The 20856-nt window shown below is 39.3% G+C and overlaps 1 long non-coding RNA gene across 1 annotated transcript; it reads left to right on the top strand.

The window, feature by feature from the left end:
- Positions 1-12576: 12576 nt before the first annotated feature.
- On the top strand, positions 12577-19796 carry LOC120437575. Its single transcript, XR_005611250.1, has 3 exons — positions 12577-12652; positions 18579-18675; positions 19734-19796. It is a non-coding gene; the product is annotated as an uncharacterized LOC120437575 (long non-coding RNA).
- The last annotated feature ends 1060 nt before the right edge of the window (positions 19797-20856 follow it).

Raw genomic sequence — 20856 nt, 5'->3', positions numbered from 1 at the left:
TGTCCTGATAGTTTCCACTTTCTATTTTGAATCAGACATGCTGAGAGAATATTCATGATAAATAACCACGAAAACAATTTATTTATTCAGTTTAGAGGTTTACACATCATTATAATCACAGAGCCTGTTTCACTTGAATTGTCCACTTGATGGCGCAGTAGAGCAAATGAATCATCACAATGCTTCGAACCATGAGTCGACCAAGCGCAACTGACTCAAATGACTCAAGAAACCCGATTCACTTTGGTGAGTGACTCATTAAAACTCGATTCAGTAAAAAGAATCGAATTTACCATCACTAGTAAGTATAACCAAAGCAACATAAAGAAACATAATTTACCAGACATTTGCCTGTGAACAGAAGAAAATTCAAATGACCTGATGGTTCGTAGTGTTTGCTTTAAAAAACGTGTGCATGGATGTAATGGATGTAACTACTGCTACCACAAACAAACCCGGGATACTGTGTGTTAAGCAAAGTTACACCAGCAGTGTCTAAATTAAAGCGTTATGGCTGACTGTAAAATAACAAGGAAATAAATTATCAAAATGGTTAAGGGACAAGTGGTAAATGACTTATATATGCCTAAGCGCTTTGTCACACAGATTTCCATCAAATGTTCTAAGTCTGTTTCTGTCCTGCCCAGCTCTGTGCAGCTTGAAGTGGTTTATCCTTCATATGCCTGAGTTGTGAGTTTGAGTCATGGTGTGGTTTGGTTAGCCTAGCTTAGCATGATGGCTGTAAACAGGGTGAGCAGCTAGCTTGTCTCTGTCCACAGTCAAAGATAAAGAGCAGCTGTACCTGGGCCTCTTTGATTGTCCATAACTGACGTCTTCAGCTGGTTCATGCTCTGCAGATTAAAACACATTTAAATTATTGCAGGTGATTTTTTTATGCAGCTTCATGAAGAGATTATTTTAATAAACCACAGCAGATTTTTACAGTTTTCTCATTTTCACACCTCTGCTGTGAAACACAGAGTGACCACAGAGCTGCATCTTCTTCTGAACTGACACATTTAACCACAGAGCAGAAAGCAAACATGTTCTCACAGCATGAACACTATTATTAGACAAACCACAACACCCTGCAGTATCATCAGCTTCAGACTGCAGTTAAACTAAAATCTAATTTTTCAACATGTCAAGTCTCAGAAAATAACAGATTATTTCAGATTTAGAATGAGGCCTGAGAAAAAAAGTTAAACGTTGGAGTCACATGAAAATGAAAAGCCAAAACTTTAAATAATAAGTTCTTGATGTAATTCATCATTAACTTTGAATGAACTGATGGTCTGTGTGCAGAGTTTCCAAATGATGTCTCCATGTTCCTTCCTGTGTTTAAATTGAGCAGCTCTGTGTTGAAACAGCTGCAGCTGAAGTGTTTTCTTTCTATCAGAAACAGGATGCTGGACGACTGCAGAGCTGTTAGCTTCAGTTAACCACAGACCACAAACACACAGTCCAGCTCACAGTGAACAACACTCAGTAAGTACAGAGTTAAACATACATGACCATGTGACCATGCTTATTTAATTGTAATGTTTTACTATTACAATCCACATTTATACATTGCTGATCAATTCAATTAATTTTTATTTATACAGCACCAAATCACACCAACAGTTGCCTCAAGTACTCATGCCATCCCTCACATGCTCTGTAATGTCCTGATAATCCATCTTATCAGAGACAGAACAATCTCCATGAAGATCAATCTGATTGTACCTTCATACTAAACTCAGTCTGAAATGTTTGAAGAGGAAAAGGTCAGAGAAAATGTGCATCATCATTATTCTGATGATGCACATTTTTGATAGGTTTGTAGCTTGAACCTATTCGCTGGAACGTTGAAGGCAATGTAATCACACAGCAAGCAAGACACGAGTAGGCAACATTCTTTATGTTTCACGTGCACGGGAGAGAACTGGACAGGCGCCGTTCCTTCGCTTGACCCCAGTTGCTCTCAGCCAGGTTCCCCATAGCACTCCTTTTATTGTGGTTACTTGAATATGCATAGGGTCATTAACATATAGCGGCTTACATAGGTACACATGTGAACAAGGAATACCCTGCCTGTGGTTTTGTAAGTGCGTGTGTGTGTGTGTGTGTGTGTGTGTGTGTGTGTGTGTGAGCTGCTGACCAAAAGGGTCATAAAGCAGGAACAACATCCTAGGTCATAAAGAGGGTAACCTCCCCACACCCAATCTATGGTTCACCCTAGATAACACAGTGAAGCCATACAAAGGGCAGGAAGTTTTACCACATCAAAAGAAGCAGATCTTCCAGATAGGATGTATCTGCAATAAAACACTATAGCCCCTCACCCAGAACCTCGAGAATCTGAGGAGGGGAAAACAAAAGAATTCCTTTCAACACACAGTTAAAGTACAAATGGTAAGAATAAAAATGACAAACATTTAACAATTCACTCTAACAATTTTCATGTTTCTTGTTTCTACAATATTTCATTCCTAGTTTCCACAAATGTTCCCACAATATAAAGATTCACAAAGATTCAATGAAAAGCAAATCTTACCACTCAGCATGTTGAGTATCAGAATATAATATAATATAATAACATCACCTCTGCTTGGTCTGACTGACTGTGGATGATGTGATATTGTACATGACATGAGTGATGATGTCATCTTTTCCAGCTTCTTCTTGATGTGCTGAAATTTTCCAAAATGAACAATAATATAAATTAAATATCTAAACAGAGATCATATTTAAGAAAGTTGTTACTGTGATCATACAGAATGTGAACTTTATTCTACTAAACAAACTCAGACATGAAAAATCAGGGAGTCTGAGTCTCACCTTCAGGTTTCCTGTGAACACATCGTCTCAGCAGTAGAACCAGTAACACCAGTAGAACCACAACACAGACTGATCCAACAGATGACAACACAGAGAGAACAGGAGGAGAGGTGGATGTAGGTGGAGGTGTGGAGGTGTGTTTGTCTAAAATAAAGCAAACACAGTCATTAAGTTGTCGTCACATTGTGAATGTTGAAAGCTGCAGAAACACAGACAGGTGAGTGTGTCACCTGTGACAGTGATCCAGCTGGATGGAGACTCTCCATGACCGCTGATGTCACACTTGTAGAGGCCTTCATCAGACCTGGAAACATGCTGGATGGTCATGTGACCTGTAGGCTGCTTCCTGATGAGGGAGCCATCTTTATAGAAAGCAGCTGGGAGGTTGGAGGGAGTGGTCTTTGTTTTACAGAGCAGAGTGACGTCATCTCCCTCCATCACAGGGAGGACAGGACTCTGCAGGATCACTGATCCACCTCAACACAGAGACAAACTACAGCATTTCATCCATTTACACACAGCTTCATCAACACTAACTCCACACACTCAGCTTACCAGTGACTGTCAGGTTAACCATGTTACTGATGGGACCCTCTCTGGACTCACACCAGTAAACTCCACTGTCCAGTGGGTACATGTAACCGATGTCACAGGAAGAACCATTTAATCTTCCCCACACATCTCCACACTGAGTCCTCTGTTGTTTGCTTGTGTTTCTCCTCAGAGTCCATCCAGCAGAGCTGTCGTCCTCCTCACAGCTCAGAGACACAAAGTCTCCTTCAAAGAACTGAGAGCTGCTGGGACTCACAGTCAGACGAGCTGTGAGGGTTAAAATGAAAAACTGATGATCTGTTAGACTTTACATTGTGAAACATGAACCCAATCAGGTCATATCAGTGAGCATTTCTCAGGTTTAAACTGTGACAGAAGAAGGTTACTGACCTTGGTTTGTTGTGCAGCTCAGCAGTGAGATCAGAACTAAAGAGAAATGACACTCAGGTTGATTTGAGGTGAGTGTTGGGGAGTAACAGAGTACATGTACCAACGTTACTTATTTAAAATACTAAATATGAGTAACTGTATTCCATTACAGTTACCATTTAAATAGGTGGTGTTCAGAATACAGTTACTTTGTTGAAATAAAGGGATTATACAGCAGTCCTTTCTCGTTTCATATATAAGGTTATGCCCTCTCTATTTTTTACACTGGTGGAAACCCAAACAAAACACGCATCGTACCTAATGTCCACCTACTGTAATTTTATATTTTATTTTATTCATTTTATATTAAGATTTAAAAATCTAGTTGGTATTAGTATGGCGAGTAACCTTCAGTAATAGTAACACAGCACACAGCAATAGAACATTCATGTAGTTGTAAAAACCATGATAATATATTAAGTAATCCAAAGTACTCAGAATACATTACAAATACATTTTGGGGCAAGTAATCTGTAATCTGTAGTGGAATACATTTTAAAACTAACCTTCCACTGTTTGAGGTGAACATAAAGAACAACTCCACACAAACAACAACAACAAACACACAAACTCGTCTCTCTCTGATGAATCTGCTGATTTTCTATTTAACACCAGCAACATGTTTAAAATATATACAAGTAACAGATAAATAATGAAATCAAAAAAACGTTCCCGGTGTTCACTGCCTACCAGAGAAAAACAAAAACATTTCATGAATCAACAAAAGTCTTATATCAGTACAGAAGTGGGCAGTGAGTTGAATCTGAACTTCTATAATTTTACACATTTGTCATGTAGAAAACTGAGAGCTCAGCTCTGATAAAGAGTCAGTTCAGACCTGCAGTTGGTCCTCGTGGTGTTTTGAACTTGAATTCAGCCTGATTTGTTTTTCATGTCTTCTCCTCCATCATCAGTTATCAGGAGAGCAGACAGTCAAAGTACAAGAATTCAAACAAACACAGAGATTCTACTTACAGAGCAGACACAGCACAGATGTTTCCTTCATCGTCCTTCTCACTCATTTGAGCTGTTTTTCATTTCTGTCACTGACACCAAGTAAAGCCCGCCCTCTTCCTCTGAGCACCAGCTTTCTATTGGTTCAGAGTGGTGGGGACCTAAAGTTTTACTTAGTATAAAGAAAAAAAAACTTTGCAGTATCTTGTTTTTTATTCGTCAAGTCTTCAGTCTGTTCTCAGTGATCTCTCGTTTGGTTGATGAACAAATCCATGCCCATGTAGTGGACGTCCCCCTCAGTGAGAGAGGCAGATATGAGCTGAAACACAGGAATCAAACCAGGGACGCTGCTGTTATGGAGCTGAACTGGAACCATTCAGACACTGAGGCCCTCTGAACACATTTTAATTACAGCTGTGCAGAGACACACTGATGACTGACTGGAACACTATGATTCACATTTTAATGTTTAAATCTTTAAATGGTCTGGCACCTGTGTATCTGTCTGATTTGCTGAAGCCCTATGTCCCCACTCGTTCGCTCCGGTCAGCTGAGCAGCTGTTGCTCTCAGTCCCCAAATAACGGCTGAAACTGAGAGGAGACCGAGCGTTCTCTACTGTGGCTCCTAAGCTTTGCAATAATCTTCCTCTTCACATTAGGCAATCGACATCAGTGATGGTTTTTAAATCCAGATTGACATTTTTATTCACTGGCTTTGACTCAGTGGTTGACTGACTTGTATTTTATTGTTTTTGCTATGTTTATTATTTTATCGTATTTATTATTCTTATGCTATCTATTATGTTTCTGTTGTTCAGCACTTTGGTCAGCCTTGTGTGTTTTTAAAGTGCTATATAAATAAACGATGATGATGGTGATGATGATGATTTTACATTAACACTATCCTCACACATGGTTTATATATGGTGTTAAGAAATAGAGAGATATTTTTTAATGCATATCTGCTTATTAGATTGTTTTATAAGAGACCCAGACTTGACTAGGTCACATGCTGACCAGAAACTGCTGATTTTGCAGAATATGGAGAACAGACAGAGTGAGACTAAGTTTAAACAGGTTGCCCTGGCAACAGACCTCAGAAAGGGAAAGTTATTGCAAGCTGCACAGGAAGTTTTATTAATAAATAAAAAAAGAGAAAAGAGGAACTGAGTAGAAGGAGTTTGTTTGTAATGAAACTGTGTGTGTCACGTGTGACGTGTGCGACGTCTGAAGTACGGAAATATAAGACACATGTTGAGCTTGTAATGTTAGAGATCCTGCAACTGGGGTTTGGGCTGTGCAGGGCTCTCTCTCTTCCGGAAGATGATTGAATAAAAAGAAATACAAATGTTTTGACAACTCTGAGTCGGTTTTCTTTGTTCTACCATGGGGACAAAAGAATCAGGGTTAATATTGGCCACTAGAGGGAGATGTTGGACTTTAAATACTAACATGGACACAAGCAGATCATCAGTGATGCTTCAAGGGTTATTATCAATATTGTGTTTATCAATATTGAACATGTGCAATTGCTGATAAAGTTTTTTATATTTTATTTGATTGTGAATACATATTTTCTCCCTTATAAATATGTTCATATTATTCGTGAAACAGTCCTTGAAGACTCAATCTGAGTCTAAGCCCACAGAATGCTGGAGGTCATCACTCAATAAATCCAGTCTGATTGAATCGTGTCATCTAGACGCTCCGGTTAAGCCTAAACCATTGAAGTCCCATCAGTAGTGGGTTTTTCAAAGATCACACCTCAGATCCAAGCATGATAACATTCACTGCTTCAACATGGCAGAAAACATCTCCTTATTTTCTTTTTTTTCTTCAAAAGGTGAGAATAAAGAATTAATACTGAAACAAGAAAATATTCAGTATTAATTCATGTACGTTTACTAACGACACAAAAACATTAAAACACCAAAACATGCCAGGATTTCCTATCTTTAATTCCCTCCATCCTCTGTGTCTCCTCCTGTCTGACCTGCAGGTGAGAAACAGGTGTGAGGTGTCAGCTGTCAGGTAGGTGATGAGTGAAGAACAGAACAGAATCCATTTCCTCTTCAAACTGCTGTCAGACATTATCTACTGCACTCTGATCACATCACTCAGACCAGCTGCTTTCTACAAAGTCTCATCAACAACATCTTTAGAAACAAACATCAACAACCAGGAAGCAGCTTCACCTCTGATCACACACACACTCAACTCTACTCACTCACCTGGAGGATCAACATGAAGGTGGATGATGCTGATGGGGTCACATGAGTCTGTTCCTTTAATGAAGACCCGACACTCGTATGTTCCAGTATCAGTAGTCGTCACATTGTTCAGAATCAGAGACACGGCTCCATCCTTCATCTCTGTCCTGCAGATCCACCCGGTTGTCAAAAGATGGATGATGGTTATCATGAGGCCACCCTGGTAAACAAGCACATTTTTATATCTCCCAGATCAGCTCTGCTCTACTCTACAACTATGATGTTGTTGTTTGAAGCTCGACATGTCAGAGTGACATCTTATCCAGACTTAGGTTTGATGATTTTCTGGTCTGAAAGAGGAAACAACACAGAGAAGAGAGGGTAAAGCTTAAAGTTCATTTCTGCAACAGTTGGACATGTCTGATATACCGTCAGTAGAAGAACCAGAGTAAGTAAATCCTCAAAAGTTAATTCTGTTCATCTGGACGTAGCGTTTTTAGTGGGAGAAATGTTTCATCACTCATCCAAGTGACTTCTGCAGTCAGCTGAGACTGAAGGTTTCCCCAACATTACAAACAGTACATTTGCATAATGACTGAAACCAGCCCACTGAAGGAACAATGGGCTGGGAGGTCAGTTCCTTAATCATAATTATGCAAATTCTCATCACCATTGATCAACAACTGCTGATCAAAACTCATTAATCAAAGAGCACTGATCAACTGAAGTTCTCAATTCAGAATAGTCTAAAAACCAAGATCACTGATTCTTCTAATTATGGGATCCTGAACAGCTCTGTTTGTCTGTCTGTATGCAGGTGAAACTGCTTCAATGGTGAGTCTTTGTCACTGGTACCGACTGACTCTGTGTGTTGTGTGTCATACTGTGACAAGAGACAACAGCAAAACCATAGGTGTGGTGGCAGAATGTTGATGTTAAAAAGGGAAAATCCAACAATTCTACCGGGGGAATTTTGTCCAGGTCATATTTACCTTTATTTACACATTCAGGCAGCAGAGTGAGAGCAAAGCTGAGAAGCTTTTTTTGGTCTGTGTCTTTGTTTTTGTAAACACTTAACTTCTCTTGTCTCCTGTTGAGCTTCATCACGTTTATCCTACTGGATTTGAAAAAGTCTTGCTGGCAGCTGTGACATCTGTTTTGTCTGCACACTCTTCCTGAGCAATCATGAGTGGATCAACTAAACCTACACATGAGGCCTCCTGAAAATTCTCTTCTTTATCCAAGGCTATGATGTCCTCATGTAGCCAATGTTAGAATTTCTTTTTCCCAACAACCTCATGAAGGCACCAAACACACAACACTGACAAAACAATTGTATGAGATACACAATGTGCTGCCTAGCAACCAGCTATCAAAGGACCAAAATTATCCATGTTTTTGCTTCATGACCTACGACAGGAACAGGCCAAACCCTGCTGCAGGTCATGTATGAAGTAAGAATAAATACATGAATTTATAAATGCTTCAAAACCTTCTCTGCCATTTTTCACAAATTAAATATTTTTTCTTGGTTGGAGTGAGGTTGCAAACAGAAACAGAAAAATAAAGTGACTTGATTTTTCTTGTTTGAGGATTTTATATTTTTCCTACTTGATTCCTTTTAGTTTTATTTCCCTCCTTCCCTCCTTCCCGTTTCCTTTTGGTTTAAAATTTATTTATTTTTCCTTATTTTTGTAAATTACCAAAGTGAAGCCGAGCTTATTTATTCCAGATACAGTGAACATATTTAATAAACACAGTCAGGAATAAAAAGCACTTGCTGATTACAGTCTGTCACTGTGCACATTTCAACCACACTGTAAAGTTCATTCAGTCATTTAATTTAGAAAAGCAGGAAAATATCATTATTTTATGTTTTTTAGACAGCATCATCTTAAATGAATGTAAAAGTTAATTTAAGAGTCAATTTAAATTTCCTATTTTGTTTCAACATCTCTGAACACCTCATTAGACTGATGTGCTCATTAGAGCAACACAGTAAAGTTAATTCTGTGTACAGTTGTGGCCAAAAAGTTTTGAGAATGACACAAATATTAGTTAGTTTTCCTCTAAAGTGCTTTTGGATCTTTGTTTCTGTTGTTTCTGTGATGTATTGAAATATAATGACAAGCACTTCATACGTTTCAAAGGCTTTATCGACAATTACATGACATTTATGCAAAGAGTCAGTATTTGCAGTGTTGGCCCTTCTTTTTCAGGACCTCTGCAATTCGACTGGGCCTGCTCTCAATCAACTTCCGGTCCAAATCCTGACTGATAGCAACCCATTCTGTCATAATCACTTGTTGGAGTTTGTCAGAATTAGTGTTTCTTTTTTTTTTTTTTTAATTAAATAACAGTTTATTGTAATAGCAGTTTGTGCCTTGTTCTTAGATGGACAGCAAGTGGAGAGTGATAGAGGAGATAAGGAGATGAAGGAGGAAGAGAAGCAAAGAGTGATTCACAGGCAGAGCCGAGTTTATTTCTCACAGTTTTGTGTTGCTTTATGGTTCCAAACACTGTCCCTTATATTTGCATTTTGTTATTATCTCATGACACTTGTTTAATCAGCTACCATCTCTCTTATGGACTTTTTACAGTCTACAGTCTCAGATCAGCACAGCCCTGCCCTCCTGCACTATCAGCAGCAGGAGCAGCAGAAACCCCTCAACAGCAACATTGTACCCATCAGGTAAAACATCGGCTATGTTTGCTTTGCCTTGTCGCCACCTGACAACAGTGATATAGCAACGTCCCACTCCCAAAGCGTAACATTTTATGCTGGGTGACAAAACGTCGGGATGTTACGGCTCAGGAGTGAGAATGTCTCAATATAGTATGATGTGATCCCATATTAGATTCTAGATGAATGTGTGTTGTTGTTATTCAGCCTGGTTCAATGTCCCCCTTTTTAACTTTGAGCACCCGCCCCTTTAAACGTCTCTGCACGGCCCTGCAACATCAACTCTCACTCTGCACTTTTATCCGTGACTTTAACATGTTGAAATGAGCTTTGAAGAAACATTTACTGAAATAAAGCTTTCATCATAGGATTCATGAACTTTACAAATAATCGGTGGATTTATCTTCTGTTGTAGATCAACCTTTATCACTTAGAGCCATCTTAAGTCCGTTTTTCTTACCCTTTCACTCACTAACATCTCATATGATTTTAGATCCTTACTGTTCCCGACCTGCCCTGTAGGTGGCCTCAGTGTGCCACCTACAGGGCAGACGATTAAGTGTTGTTCATAGTTCATATTTAAATAGAAGACGTTGGACATTGAACAAGTTAAAACACGTCCATTCATCCATGAACATGCAAGAAATAAAAATAATGTTTTGCTTCATGTCTGAAATATGTAGAAAATATTCTTGGTATAACAGTTTGGGTCTAAGTGCAGATGTTCCAGATGTTCTGCAGTCTCTCCGTGTTTCATATTAACATGCAGATGTTGTACCAAAGTGAAGCTTTTTGATTTCACTGCAGGAATGTGAATAACTGAGCTCGAAATGAAACTAAATAGACTTTTTCTCATTTATGTATAAGAAAGTGTAGGAGAGCAACAGATGAACAAGTGTTACTGTGACAGGAAACACAAACACGTCATCAAAGGATCTTTATGTTCATCACTGTTTCCTTCTCTTTCTCTGATGGATCTGATTGGCTGGTTCACTCAGAGCTGCTTTCACAGGAGGTCCGTGGGTCACACAAACAGCTTTAACTGCACAAAGACACATTTTACATCATCTCGGTGTTTGATTTATGAAGAAATAATAAAGAAGCATTCCATAGGTGTACATAACCTGCTTCTCACACAAGCTCTGACACTTCAGTGACTTCCTGAATTTCTTTAAAGCTGTTAAATAAAGAGCTGTGACTGCTATGAGCTGCTTATGATGCCTGGATTAAGCTCTTTGTGAGGATTACAATGACAGATGTTAAAGCCCCTTTTCCATTACTACCTACTCGGAGGGAAATTGTGAGAGGTCGGCACCAGTTTTTTATAAACAAACTTTGTGAAGGTGCAGCAGTTGACCTTTGTCCTGTGAGCTCCAGCCGAACATCCTTTATCATTTGTCAGGGATGAGCTGTGTTCAGTCTCTTAATGTGAGCTCCCTCCCACCTGTCCTGCTTCAGGTCGAATCCTTCCTGGAAGCAGCTCACCTGTGTGCCCGTGTTTACTGTATGGAAATTACGTTTTGTACAGAAAACCCAGCGTGGACTCAAAGTCTAAAACAAACATAACTCTTTTTAAAAACAACCTCGGAGGCTTTGGTTGTGAACTGAGGACCTTCCACGTGTTGAACAGCTGCACTTAAACTGCTGTGAACATTAATAATGATTTGTGTTGCTGTAGCTGTGTGTGAAACATGGTTACATGCCCACAGATTTAACGTTCAAAGACAAACAGACACACACACTGGATGTGAAGCCATACACTTGAGTTTCACATGAAGATTAATCACAGTTCAGTTTAAACTTGCAGAGCTTGTTTTTCACTGTTAGCTTTTGTTGAACTGGTCAGACAAGTACAACTGTCATTACCTGCAGGTTTCCTCAGGGCAAAATTATTCTTATGAAGCTGCAGCTCAGAAATCTTCTTTCTGTTTTCTGTTTTCCTTTCTACAGAAAGTGGAGGCTGATTTTAATGCAGTTTTTAATAGATTACGGTAGTTCATATATGTATGGTTTTATGAAAATATTTTAATTTAAACTCATATTAGAGCTGAAATAAATCAAGTCTTTTATATCAAATAATCTGTAGCTGTTGCTTGTTCCAACATTTTCTGCATTGAGAGACTCTGTCAGAACCTGTGAAATAAACCACTGATGCCATTAATCTAGTGAAGATTCATTAAAACTGAGAACACACACATACATATAACACATATAATAACTTTTACATGACTGTTTAACAAACTGCTTTTAACATGTTTCAGGTAACTTCACTCCATTTCATCCGTCTGTGGATCAACATACATCAAAGTCCTCCTAGAACACGTGCTCTTATTGTGAAAAACAGCATCATCTACTCCTCTTGTTTCTATTAGAAGTGGAGATCCGACTCATCCCAAGTAGCAGCTCACTTTTTTCTAAGTACCAAAGCACAGCAAGTCTGGACCTGTGTACTTGAACAAGTTCCCGCAGGACTCCTGAGAGCTGGATTCAGCTCATCTTGACACCTCTTCATGACCTGTCGAACTGTCCTACATCTGTGTGAAAAAGCTGTGATAGAAATGTCTGATTACCAGGTGGGAGGAGAAAACAGCTGTAGTATTAAAAAGTATTTCAAAGTCTAAAAATAAATGAACTGAAGGGAATTTAATTCAGAAACTGTTAAAATCCTCGAAATGTTTCTCTCAGGCTGTGAAAACTTTATCTATGCTGCTTTACAGTCTTGTACAAATGACTTTAATCATTTTGTTGATAATTATTGCTGATAAAAAGTCATTTTATTATTTTAATAAATCCTGAATCTGCTCCGAGACAAAAATCAAACTGTGGTGTGACGTTACAGGCATTTAAAAACAAAGTGCTCTTGTTGTGAAAATCTGTCTCTTTCACCCACCTGCCCTAGGCTACAGGTGGAGCCCCGCCTCCTTCCAGGAAGAAGCTCACCTGTGTGTCCGTGTTTAGTGTGAAGTGGAGCTTGTTTTCGCTGTGTGTGTTTGAAAAAACTGTAAGTTTGCTTTGTTTCCTCATTTAAGAGTTTGTCTTTAGGAACTTTACTGTTTGTTCAGCTCATGTTTGATTTCTTCACAAAACAAACTGTGTGTGTTTTTATTTCCAGTCTCTCCGTTAAAGTCAGTGTGTAATGTTTTCTGTTTCCGCCATTTTATCGATGTTCGTGATCTGACTCTGGAAATCAGACTAAAACACACTGTCTCCACAGAGCTGCTGGAGAAACTCTGAGCTCTGTGTTTAATAGTTACAGCAACAGCACGAGATGGCAAGGAGACTTGGTAAACGAATATTTTGTATAGATGTTTCCTAGAGATTGGCTCAACATGTCGGTCTTAAAAATACTGCGCCACTAACTGTTGGCTCCGCTCCCAACAGGAAAAACAAGTTTTTTAGAGTTGACTGAAACTAGATCTAAACTAGATCTCAAAATACAGAAAAAACTAAATTATTAATAAGGATCAATGAAAAACATTAACAACAAATTTCTTGTTAATGGATTTAGTTTGATTAGGAAAAAAGGATAAAAATAAAAACTTGGATTTCTCCAAGACTGTGAGTCACTGCTTTCAAAGAGGCCTGTATTTATTATACAAATCTGCATTAATCTAAATCAGTCCAGCCTCTGAAATACACCCTAATTACATAATAAATGAAAAATAAAATCTAAACTGAAAGAAGCAATCTCACTCTGGAAACTAACTAAATTAAAAAACAAAAAGTGAAACGAAAAAACAAACAAAGGCTAAGTAGAAATGAAATGTGTAACAACTCTGCTGTCTGTGATTTCAGGCACCGCAGACCAAGGTTATTATCGTTAACTAAAACTAACGAAATAACGAAAACTAGAAGTGAAAAAACATTTTCGTTAACGGAAATAAAAATAAAAACGGAAAAAGGAAGACTAACTAAAACTGTAATGAGTGTTCACAAAACTAACTAAAATTAACTGAATTTATAGCAAAAATATGTTTAGTTTTCGTTGATGTGTGCGTGTCATACAATAGTCAAGGGTGAAAATGAAGTTTAGTTTCCAGGTTTTTTTCTTGCTGTGTCTCATTATGCCAGCAGGTGGCAGTACGTTAGTCGAGTGTCTGTGTCGCTGCTAGTGGTGTGCGATACTGCATATTTTGGTATCAATCCGATACCAAGTAAATACGGGCCAGTATCGCCGATACCAATACCGATACCGATACTTTTCAATAAATAAGGTGGATGCCTCATTGAATTGCTAATTCGCAATTAATTTTCATGACCTTAAGTGTTTTTTGTGATTTTTCCTTTTGTATTATTAATTACCTAAAATCCGGGACATAATTAGGAGAAATAATTAATTTATAATTAAATAAAGAATGCCTTATTATTGTGGCGGCCGTGGTCTGCGATGCTGCTGCAGGTGAGATGGACTCACCTTCATTGCATCTACAATCATGCCTCACCGGCTTAAAGCCTGTGCGCTGCTTGTGCTGTTGTTGTTTTTGGTGTTGATGTGTACAGCTGGCAGCAGGAGGGCTGTAGCCGTTTAATGTAGTCTACTGTTACAGCAACCCTGTGATCACTGTAAGGGTGGACAGCGCGCGGCTCGGGGTGAGCCGGAGGCTGGCGCGCCAGCGGGACCTGCCAAGCTGGAGAAGGAGGTCGAGGTGCGCGGGGGTCCTGCCTGAGGGCGGCATGCTGTAAATGGTAAATGGCCTGTATTTATATAGCGCTTTACTGGGCCCTAAGGACCCCAAAGCGCTTTACATATCCAGTCATCCACCCATTCACACACTGGTGATGGTAAGCTACATCGTAGCCACAGCCACCCTGGGGCGCACTGACAGAGGCGAGGCTGCCGAACACTGGCGCCACCGGGCCCTCTGACCACCACCAGTAGGCAACGGGTGAAGTGTCTTGCCCAAGGACACAACGACCGAGACTGTCCAAGCCAGGGCTCGAACCTGCAACCTTCCGATTACTTGTCCGGTTCGGCCGTCTGCCCAGCTGCCTCTGAGCCCCGGCTCACTTCCACTCCTGCTCCGCCGCCTCTGCTTGCCATATGGGTGGCCATCAGGCCAGCTCCCGGGCGACCACCAGAGTGGACACTTCCCCGTCGCTGGGCCGGGGCATGGGGCGCCGACGGTCCGGGCCGATTCCCTCACCTGCTCGCAGGGTGGGGTGAAGCAGGCAAGGGGGTATGTGGCAGAGCGTGTTCTGCGATGTCGCTGCAGGTTTGGTGGTGGTGATGTGTACGGCTGCCAGCAGGAGAGCTGCAGCCGTTGAATGTACTATTACAGCAACCGTGTGATTATTGTAAGAATAAATGATGCGCGAAGCATGAAAATGCCATCGGGTCTGCCGTGGTGGCGATCTTTTTTTATTTATTTATTTTTTTAAATCTTAAGTGCACGCAAACCAGTAAACAAATTAAAACAAATACTGTTGATAAACTATAATACAAAAATGACAACTAAAATTCTCAACAACAAAAACAATATATATTATTAATATGTAAACAACTTAACAACCCCCAAAGTGTCTAAGTCACGTGATGTGTCAGCGCAACACCGAAACAAAGTGTGCCTGCTTTCCGCTGTCACAGGAGCGGCGAGTCCAGCGACCTGGCTGTTTCGTTTTTGCCGAAAGCACAGCGTAGCAAACAAGCAGAACTCAAAGTAAAGAATCGATCTAACCAGGCTAGTATCGATCCGATACCGATCCCGACTTGGGATCGATACTATCCATATTTGGATCGATCCGCCCACCACTAGTCGCTGCTCCGTCCACGCGCAGAATCATGTCAGGAAAAGTCTGGAGAAAGCGCCAGAGTCCAATTTGGGATTACTTTGAATATGACTGTGTTTTGGATAAAGCAAGTGTCTTGTAGTGGAACGAGACAAATTATGAGGAACATTTCTAAAGGGAAAAAAATCCCACAAACCTTAAAGTGCACTTGAAAAGCTCACACAAGAAGGCTAACCTAGCTTACCTTGAGAAGGTAAGCTAGGTTAGCACTCAACCCTCATCCCCAGAAACAGAAGCTAACACCAGGCAAGGCAGCGTGATGCATCCCGAGACAACAGGACTGGGATATCTACATAACAGTGTGAGTCAATTGACTTCAAAAAGTTTATCAATTCACTTGAACCAAAATTACGAACACCCGGTGCTGCAAGAGTTAATAGTCTCATTGCGGCCAAGATATACATTTTATAGTTGCCTGGTATCAATGGTTGTTCATCTGCCCTAATTTATTTATTTATTTATTTAAAGAACCCATAGCAGGGCTCTAGACTAACTTTTTGCCATGGGCGCACCGGTGCGCCTAACTTTAAAAATTTAGGCGTACCGGCACAAAAGTTAGGCGCACTCAAATTTTTCAACCGCATTGCTTAACACCACAGTTTTACATGTGCACTTTCTTTGGGGGGAAGTCCATACAGACAATATTCATTTCTAAATTATTTACTAACAAACTTGTGCTTAAATTGCTTTGTCAATATTGTAGAAAATGTTAAACTTAATCATCATCTTCTGATCATTTATCAGTACTATACATGTGAGACTTCATTTGTGAACTGTGAATTCTACTGTGAATTGTGAACATCACAGTAGATGCCTTTGTGTCAAAGTAACTGACAAAAAACACAGAAAAACATGAAGGAGATTTTCCTGGTCTGGCGTTTTATATATGACAATATTCTGCAATTTTGCATAATTTTAAGAAGTTTAAATTTCTTCAGTATTGAACAGCAGAAATTAGGCTTTCTTGTCCGAGGTCATTTAAGTGAAAAAAAAGAAAAAAGAAAAGAACAAGACAGCGCTGTAAACAACGGTAGACTGGTGGGTAATAAGAGAATAAATAATGCAGAAAACAGAGATTTAAGACGGAAGCTGTTCTTGAAGTACAGAGAGAGAGAGAGAGGGAGCTGTGCATGAAGTGTGATTTTTATCGTGGTGGAAGCAAAACAGCAAAAGTCAGAGGGAATTCACGACGACATTAAATGTGAAGCGTAGTTTGCTGCTTCTTTTGCTGCTGGCTCGGCGAATTTTGGTTGGAGAGACAAAACCTGCAGCTCAGAATCAGCGCAAAAAGACGTAAACACAGCGCGGACCCGACGCATCAGAATCGCTAAGCTCCGACAGCGTGTCCTTGTTCGGGCCGTGGGGTGAGAAAGACAAAGCCGATTCTGTCGCGTTGGGTCCGCTCTGTGTTTACGTCTTTGTGTGGAATCCGTTAATGAATTCATATCGCTTTATTGAAGCTCACCTCTCTCTTCCACCTGCACTTTCAACTGGACCACGGCCAATCAGAGAGGTCCCGCCCCTGACTATCTCTGATTGGTTTAGTCCACGATAGGGCATAATGTGTGTCTGTTGTTGACCACACGGAGAGTTGCAGAGATTTCTTTTTTTTTTGTTACCCGAAAATATTTGGTTGCACTGGTGCAACCAAATATTTTTTTTAGTCGCACCACTGAAAAATTTGGTCGCATTTGCGACCAAATTGGTCGCACTCTAGAGCCCTGCATAGGTGGGAATGTGAGTTGTCTGTCTCTGCGTGTTAGCCCTGTGACAGACAGGCGACCTGTCCAGGGTGCAGGGTATGGTAGCTGGAATAGCAACATACCCAAGGATAAGCAGAAGAGCATGACTGATATGATTAAACTGGGATTTTGTTACACTTAATTATTGCAAACACAACTAAAACTATAATTGAATCTAATCAAAACTAAACTGAAACTAAGAATTTTCAAAAAAAAAATAAAAACTAAACTAAACTAGCAAACAATTGGTAAAAACTAATTAAAACTAATATAAAATTGAAAATCTAAAGTCAAAACGAAATAAAAATAAAAACTAATGAAAATTGCAAAACTATTAAAAGCCTGCCGCAGATGTCTTCCTTCATTTAAAGATGCATATCTACTTTCAGTGTGTTAATTTAAAGTTCTCATCCTCGAGGAGGGAGAGCAGAGGACTTTGTACAGTGTTGTTTAAAACAGCCAGCTTCGATTTAGGATATCAGCAAAGATGCTTTCATATCAGACTCATTTTTGTATTAATATACGTCGGACATTGATCTGTGACATTAAAAAAAAGTTGAGCTTTTTCTTGTTGAAAAAAAACAAAAACAAAAGTCTTATATTTTATTATATATTAATATTGAATTAAAACTTTACTCTTATATCTGTACAAAATAGAAATAGTTTTGGTTAAGGTGCAGATGTTACAGATGTTTTAATTATGTCTACATTTACTGTGAAACAGAAAAATGAACAAAACTGTTATAAATCTATCTGTGGGGTTATTTTTGGGCGGTATCACTGTATATACAGCACTGTTATAGTTTAATGTTATTTATGTACAACAGCTTGAGCAAAAAGCTTAAAAGGTTAAAACCAGGACTTTAACTTTAACAGAGTTTCCACAGTGAGTTAAAATATTTGTACAGCAGCTCCGAGAACATTTACCAACAGTGTTCTGAATGCTTTAAATTCCTGATCTTTATTCATGAGTGTGGCACTGTTCATGGGTCTCAGTAAAGTTTATTTCAAAAGTAAAAGATTAACACAAACACATCATCAGTCTTTGTTCATGTCATATAAAACTTGGAGTGGAAAGTTCCTTCTTGGGCTGCAGTCAGGAACACCAGCGACATGTCTTAACAGGCGGCTGCTCCTCAGAGTTTAGAAACCGTTTGGGTCACTTTGAATGAAAACAAGCTTTTTGTATCAGTCCCAAGCTATGTTTATTTTAACAGTGATATATTGTTCAGGGAATATTAGTGATAATAATTAATTTGGAGAAAGATACAAATTGATTTTATTATTTAAGTAAAAGCTGAATCTCCTCAGTGAAAAAATTAAATTGAGTCAAGATTAAAGACAAAGTTAAACAGAAAATCATCTGAAAATCTGCCTCTTCTTACCTGTCCTCGTCAGGTGGAGTCCTGCCTCCTTCCAGGACCTAACCTGTGTGTCCGTGTTTAGTGTCCAGGTGTGGAGTGGAGCTTGTAGTTGGGGTGTGTTTGGAGAAATTGTAAGTTTGCTTTGTTTCCTCCTTTAAAAGTTTGTCTTTATGTTTTTGTTTTTATTTATGTAACATAACATAAATCAAATATATGATCTGAATTAGTGAAAATTAAACACACTCCTGATGTGTGTTTTTACAGGTCTGGTAAATAACATGTTATTGTTGATACCTCAAAAAGATCATCTGTGCTGCAAAATGAAGCTATGCTGCAGTTACTGGTTTTTATAGTTTAAACTTCCATGAAGAATGTTTCCTTGGCTCAAAACAACAAACATAATTTGATGCAGCTTTGTTTGTCGTGAATATGTAGAAGGTCAGAGGAGAGAGCTGCTTGTCTTCTACTTTCTTGTTTTTTCCTTGTATGTCAGAAAACAGTAGTGGTGTAAAGGGTCTGTCCTGCCTCTCGCTCACTGACAGTGGGGGATATTTTTAAGCTCCACCATAGCCAAATAGAAAATGACGAATAGATGTTTAGTAGTGGTGCAACGGATCAAAAATCTCACGGTTCGGATCGGATCAATATTCGGATCAGTAAAAATAGAAAAAAGACAAAAATTCTACTCGCCATTTACTTATTTAAGTATTTTTTGCCTATTAAAAACATTCAACTGAAGACTGATTCCACTCACTTATATAAAAACAAATTAAGGTGCAATATGGACATTATGGACCATGCTGGGCATCCTCTGCATCCTCTTCACACAGCCATAAACAACCAGAGGAGTCTGTTCAGTGACAGGTTGCTTCTCCCAAAGTCAAGGACCAGCAGACTTAAAAAGTCCTTTGTCCCACACGCCATCAAACTGTTTAACTCCTCGCTGGAAGGGAAACAGGGAGGGGGGAACAAGTAGCTGTACTGTTCTGAGAAGTGGCTTTTACTGAGGATGAAAAAGGACCCAGGTGTTGACTAAATTGGGTCTTGATACGATCCGGAGCAATAATTAGACACTGAAATGAAAATCTTAGCATCTTTCACTCTGCTATTTGCTGATATTTGGACAGCACATATAATGGAAAATATGATTTCAGTTACTGTGCACATGAATGATTTGTTTTCTCTGCAGGTGAAGGTGGAAAGTTTGTGTGAGCTGATGTGAAATGAGCAGCATGGATCAGTGTGAGGACAGAAAGGAGGGAGTCCCTCCCTCTGAGACCACTCTGTGTGGGGAACATGAGAGCCAGACCAAAGCTCAGAGGTGAGATGACCATCTCTAACTGTCCATCACGATTCTCCATGTCACAGCTCAGCACTCACATCACTGCTCCATCAATGTTTACAGGAAGAAACAAGGAACTAAACATAAATCTGAACCTGAACCCAGTGGTGTGTCCTTAAAGAGTGACCGGTCTAAAAGAGACCCCATTTATTTTAAAGACCATCTTCCATCTGCTGCAGAGAGGTGAGCTGTTAGTAACATGGACTCTTTGAGAGCTGATGTCACTGCCTGATGTTGTTGGATATAAAGTGCAGTCATTCCCTCAATCACATTTACACTTTCTCTTTAAGTGGACATGAAACACTGCATGCATAAAGGCTAATATACATCATGGAGCTCTGCTCTAAAACACAGTGATAGATTTAACTCTTTAGCTTTAGAGCATGTTTAGTGCCATCTTGTCCCAAATGTACCATCCCAAAGTTGGATGGTTGGTTGCTGCTAATGAACATGCTTTACTTTAGTTTTGCTAAATAGTGACAGAGTTAATAACTCAGAAGAATATACACCAAAACTACAAACCAGTCTAAGGGGTTATTGGTTAGTTATTGGTTCTGTTAGTACTTAGCTAACATACAGTTATGCAAATCTGTTGGCAGCAACAAACCTAATGACATGTTCTGTTATAATATGGCACTAAACTAAACTTATTTCTCTAAATCCAGATTCTTAGATGGTGTTAAATCTCTGAGTATTTATAGTTTCTGTACTGTTATCACTACGTGTTGGATACATTGTGTATGTTAACGCAGGTCGACAGCAAGACAAACTCAATTTTTATGAGCCAGGAAACTACATTTCTTTACAGTTGTGGCTTGAATAGCTCGATGAAACAGTAGAGTGAAAATAAAAATGCTCACAAGAAAATAAAATATGCTTTAGCTCTTTCAAATAAATACACCAAAATATATGGCGTGTGTGATAGAAAACATGCAAGAATGCTAGTCTTAGCTGATACTAATGATAATGT

This window comes from Oreochromis aureus, linkage group 3 (assembly GCF_013358895.1).
Source record: "Oreochromis aureus strain Israel breed Guangdong linkage group 3, ZZ_aureus, whole genome shotgun sequence".
NCBI classification, from domain to species: Eukaryota; Metazoa; Chordata; class Actinopteri; order Cichliformes; family Cichlidae; genus Oreochromis; species Oreochromis aureus.
The sequence above is the reverse complement of the archived record's forward strand: the minus strand, read 5'-3'. Positions and strand labels throughout refer to the sequence as shown.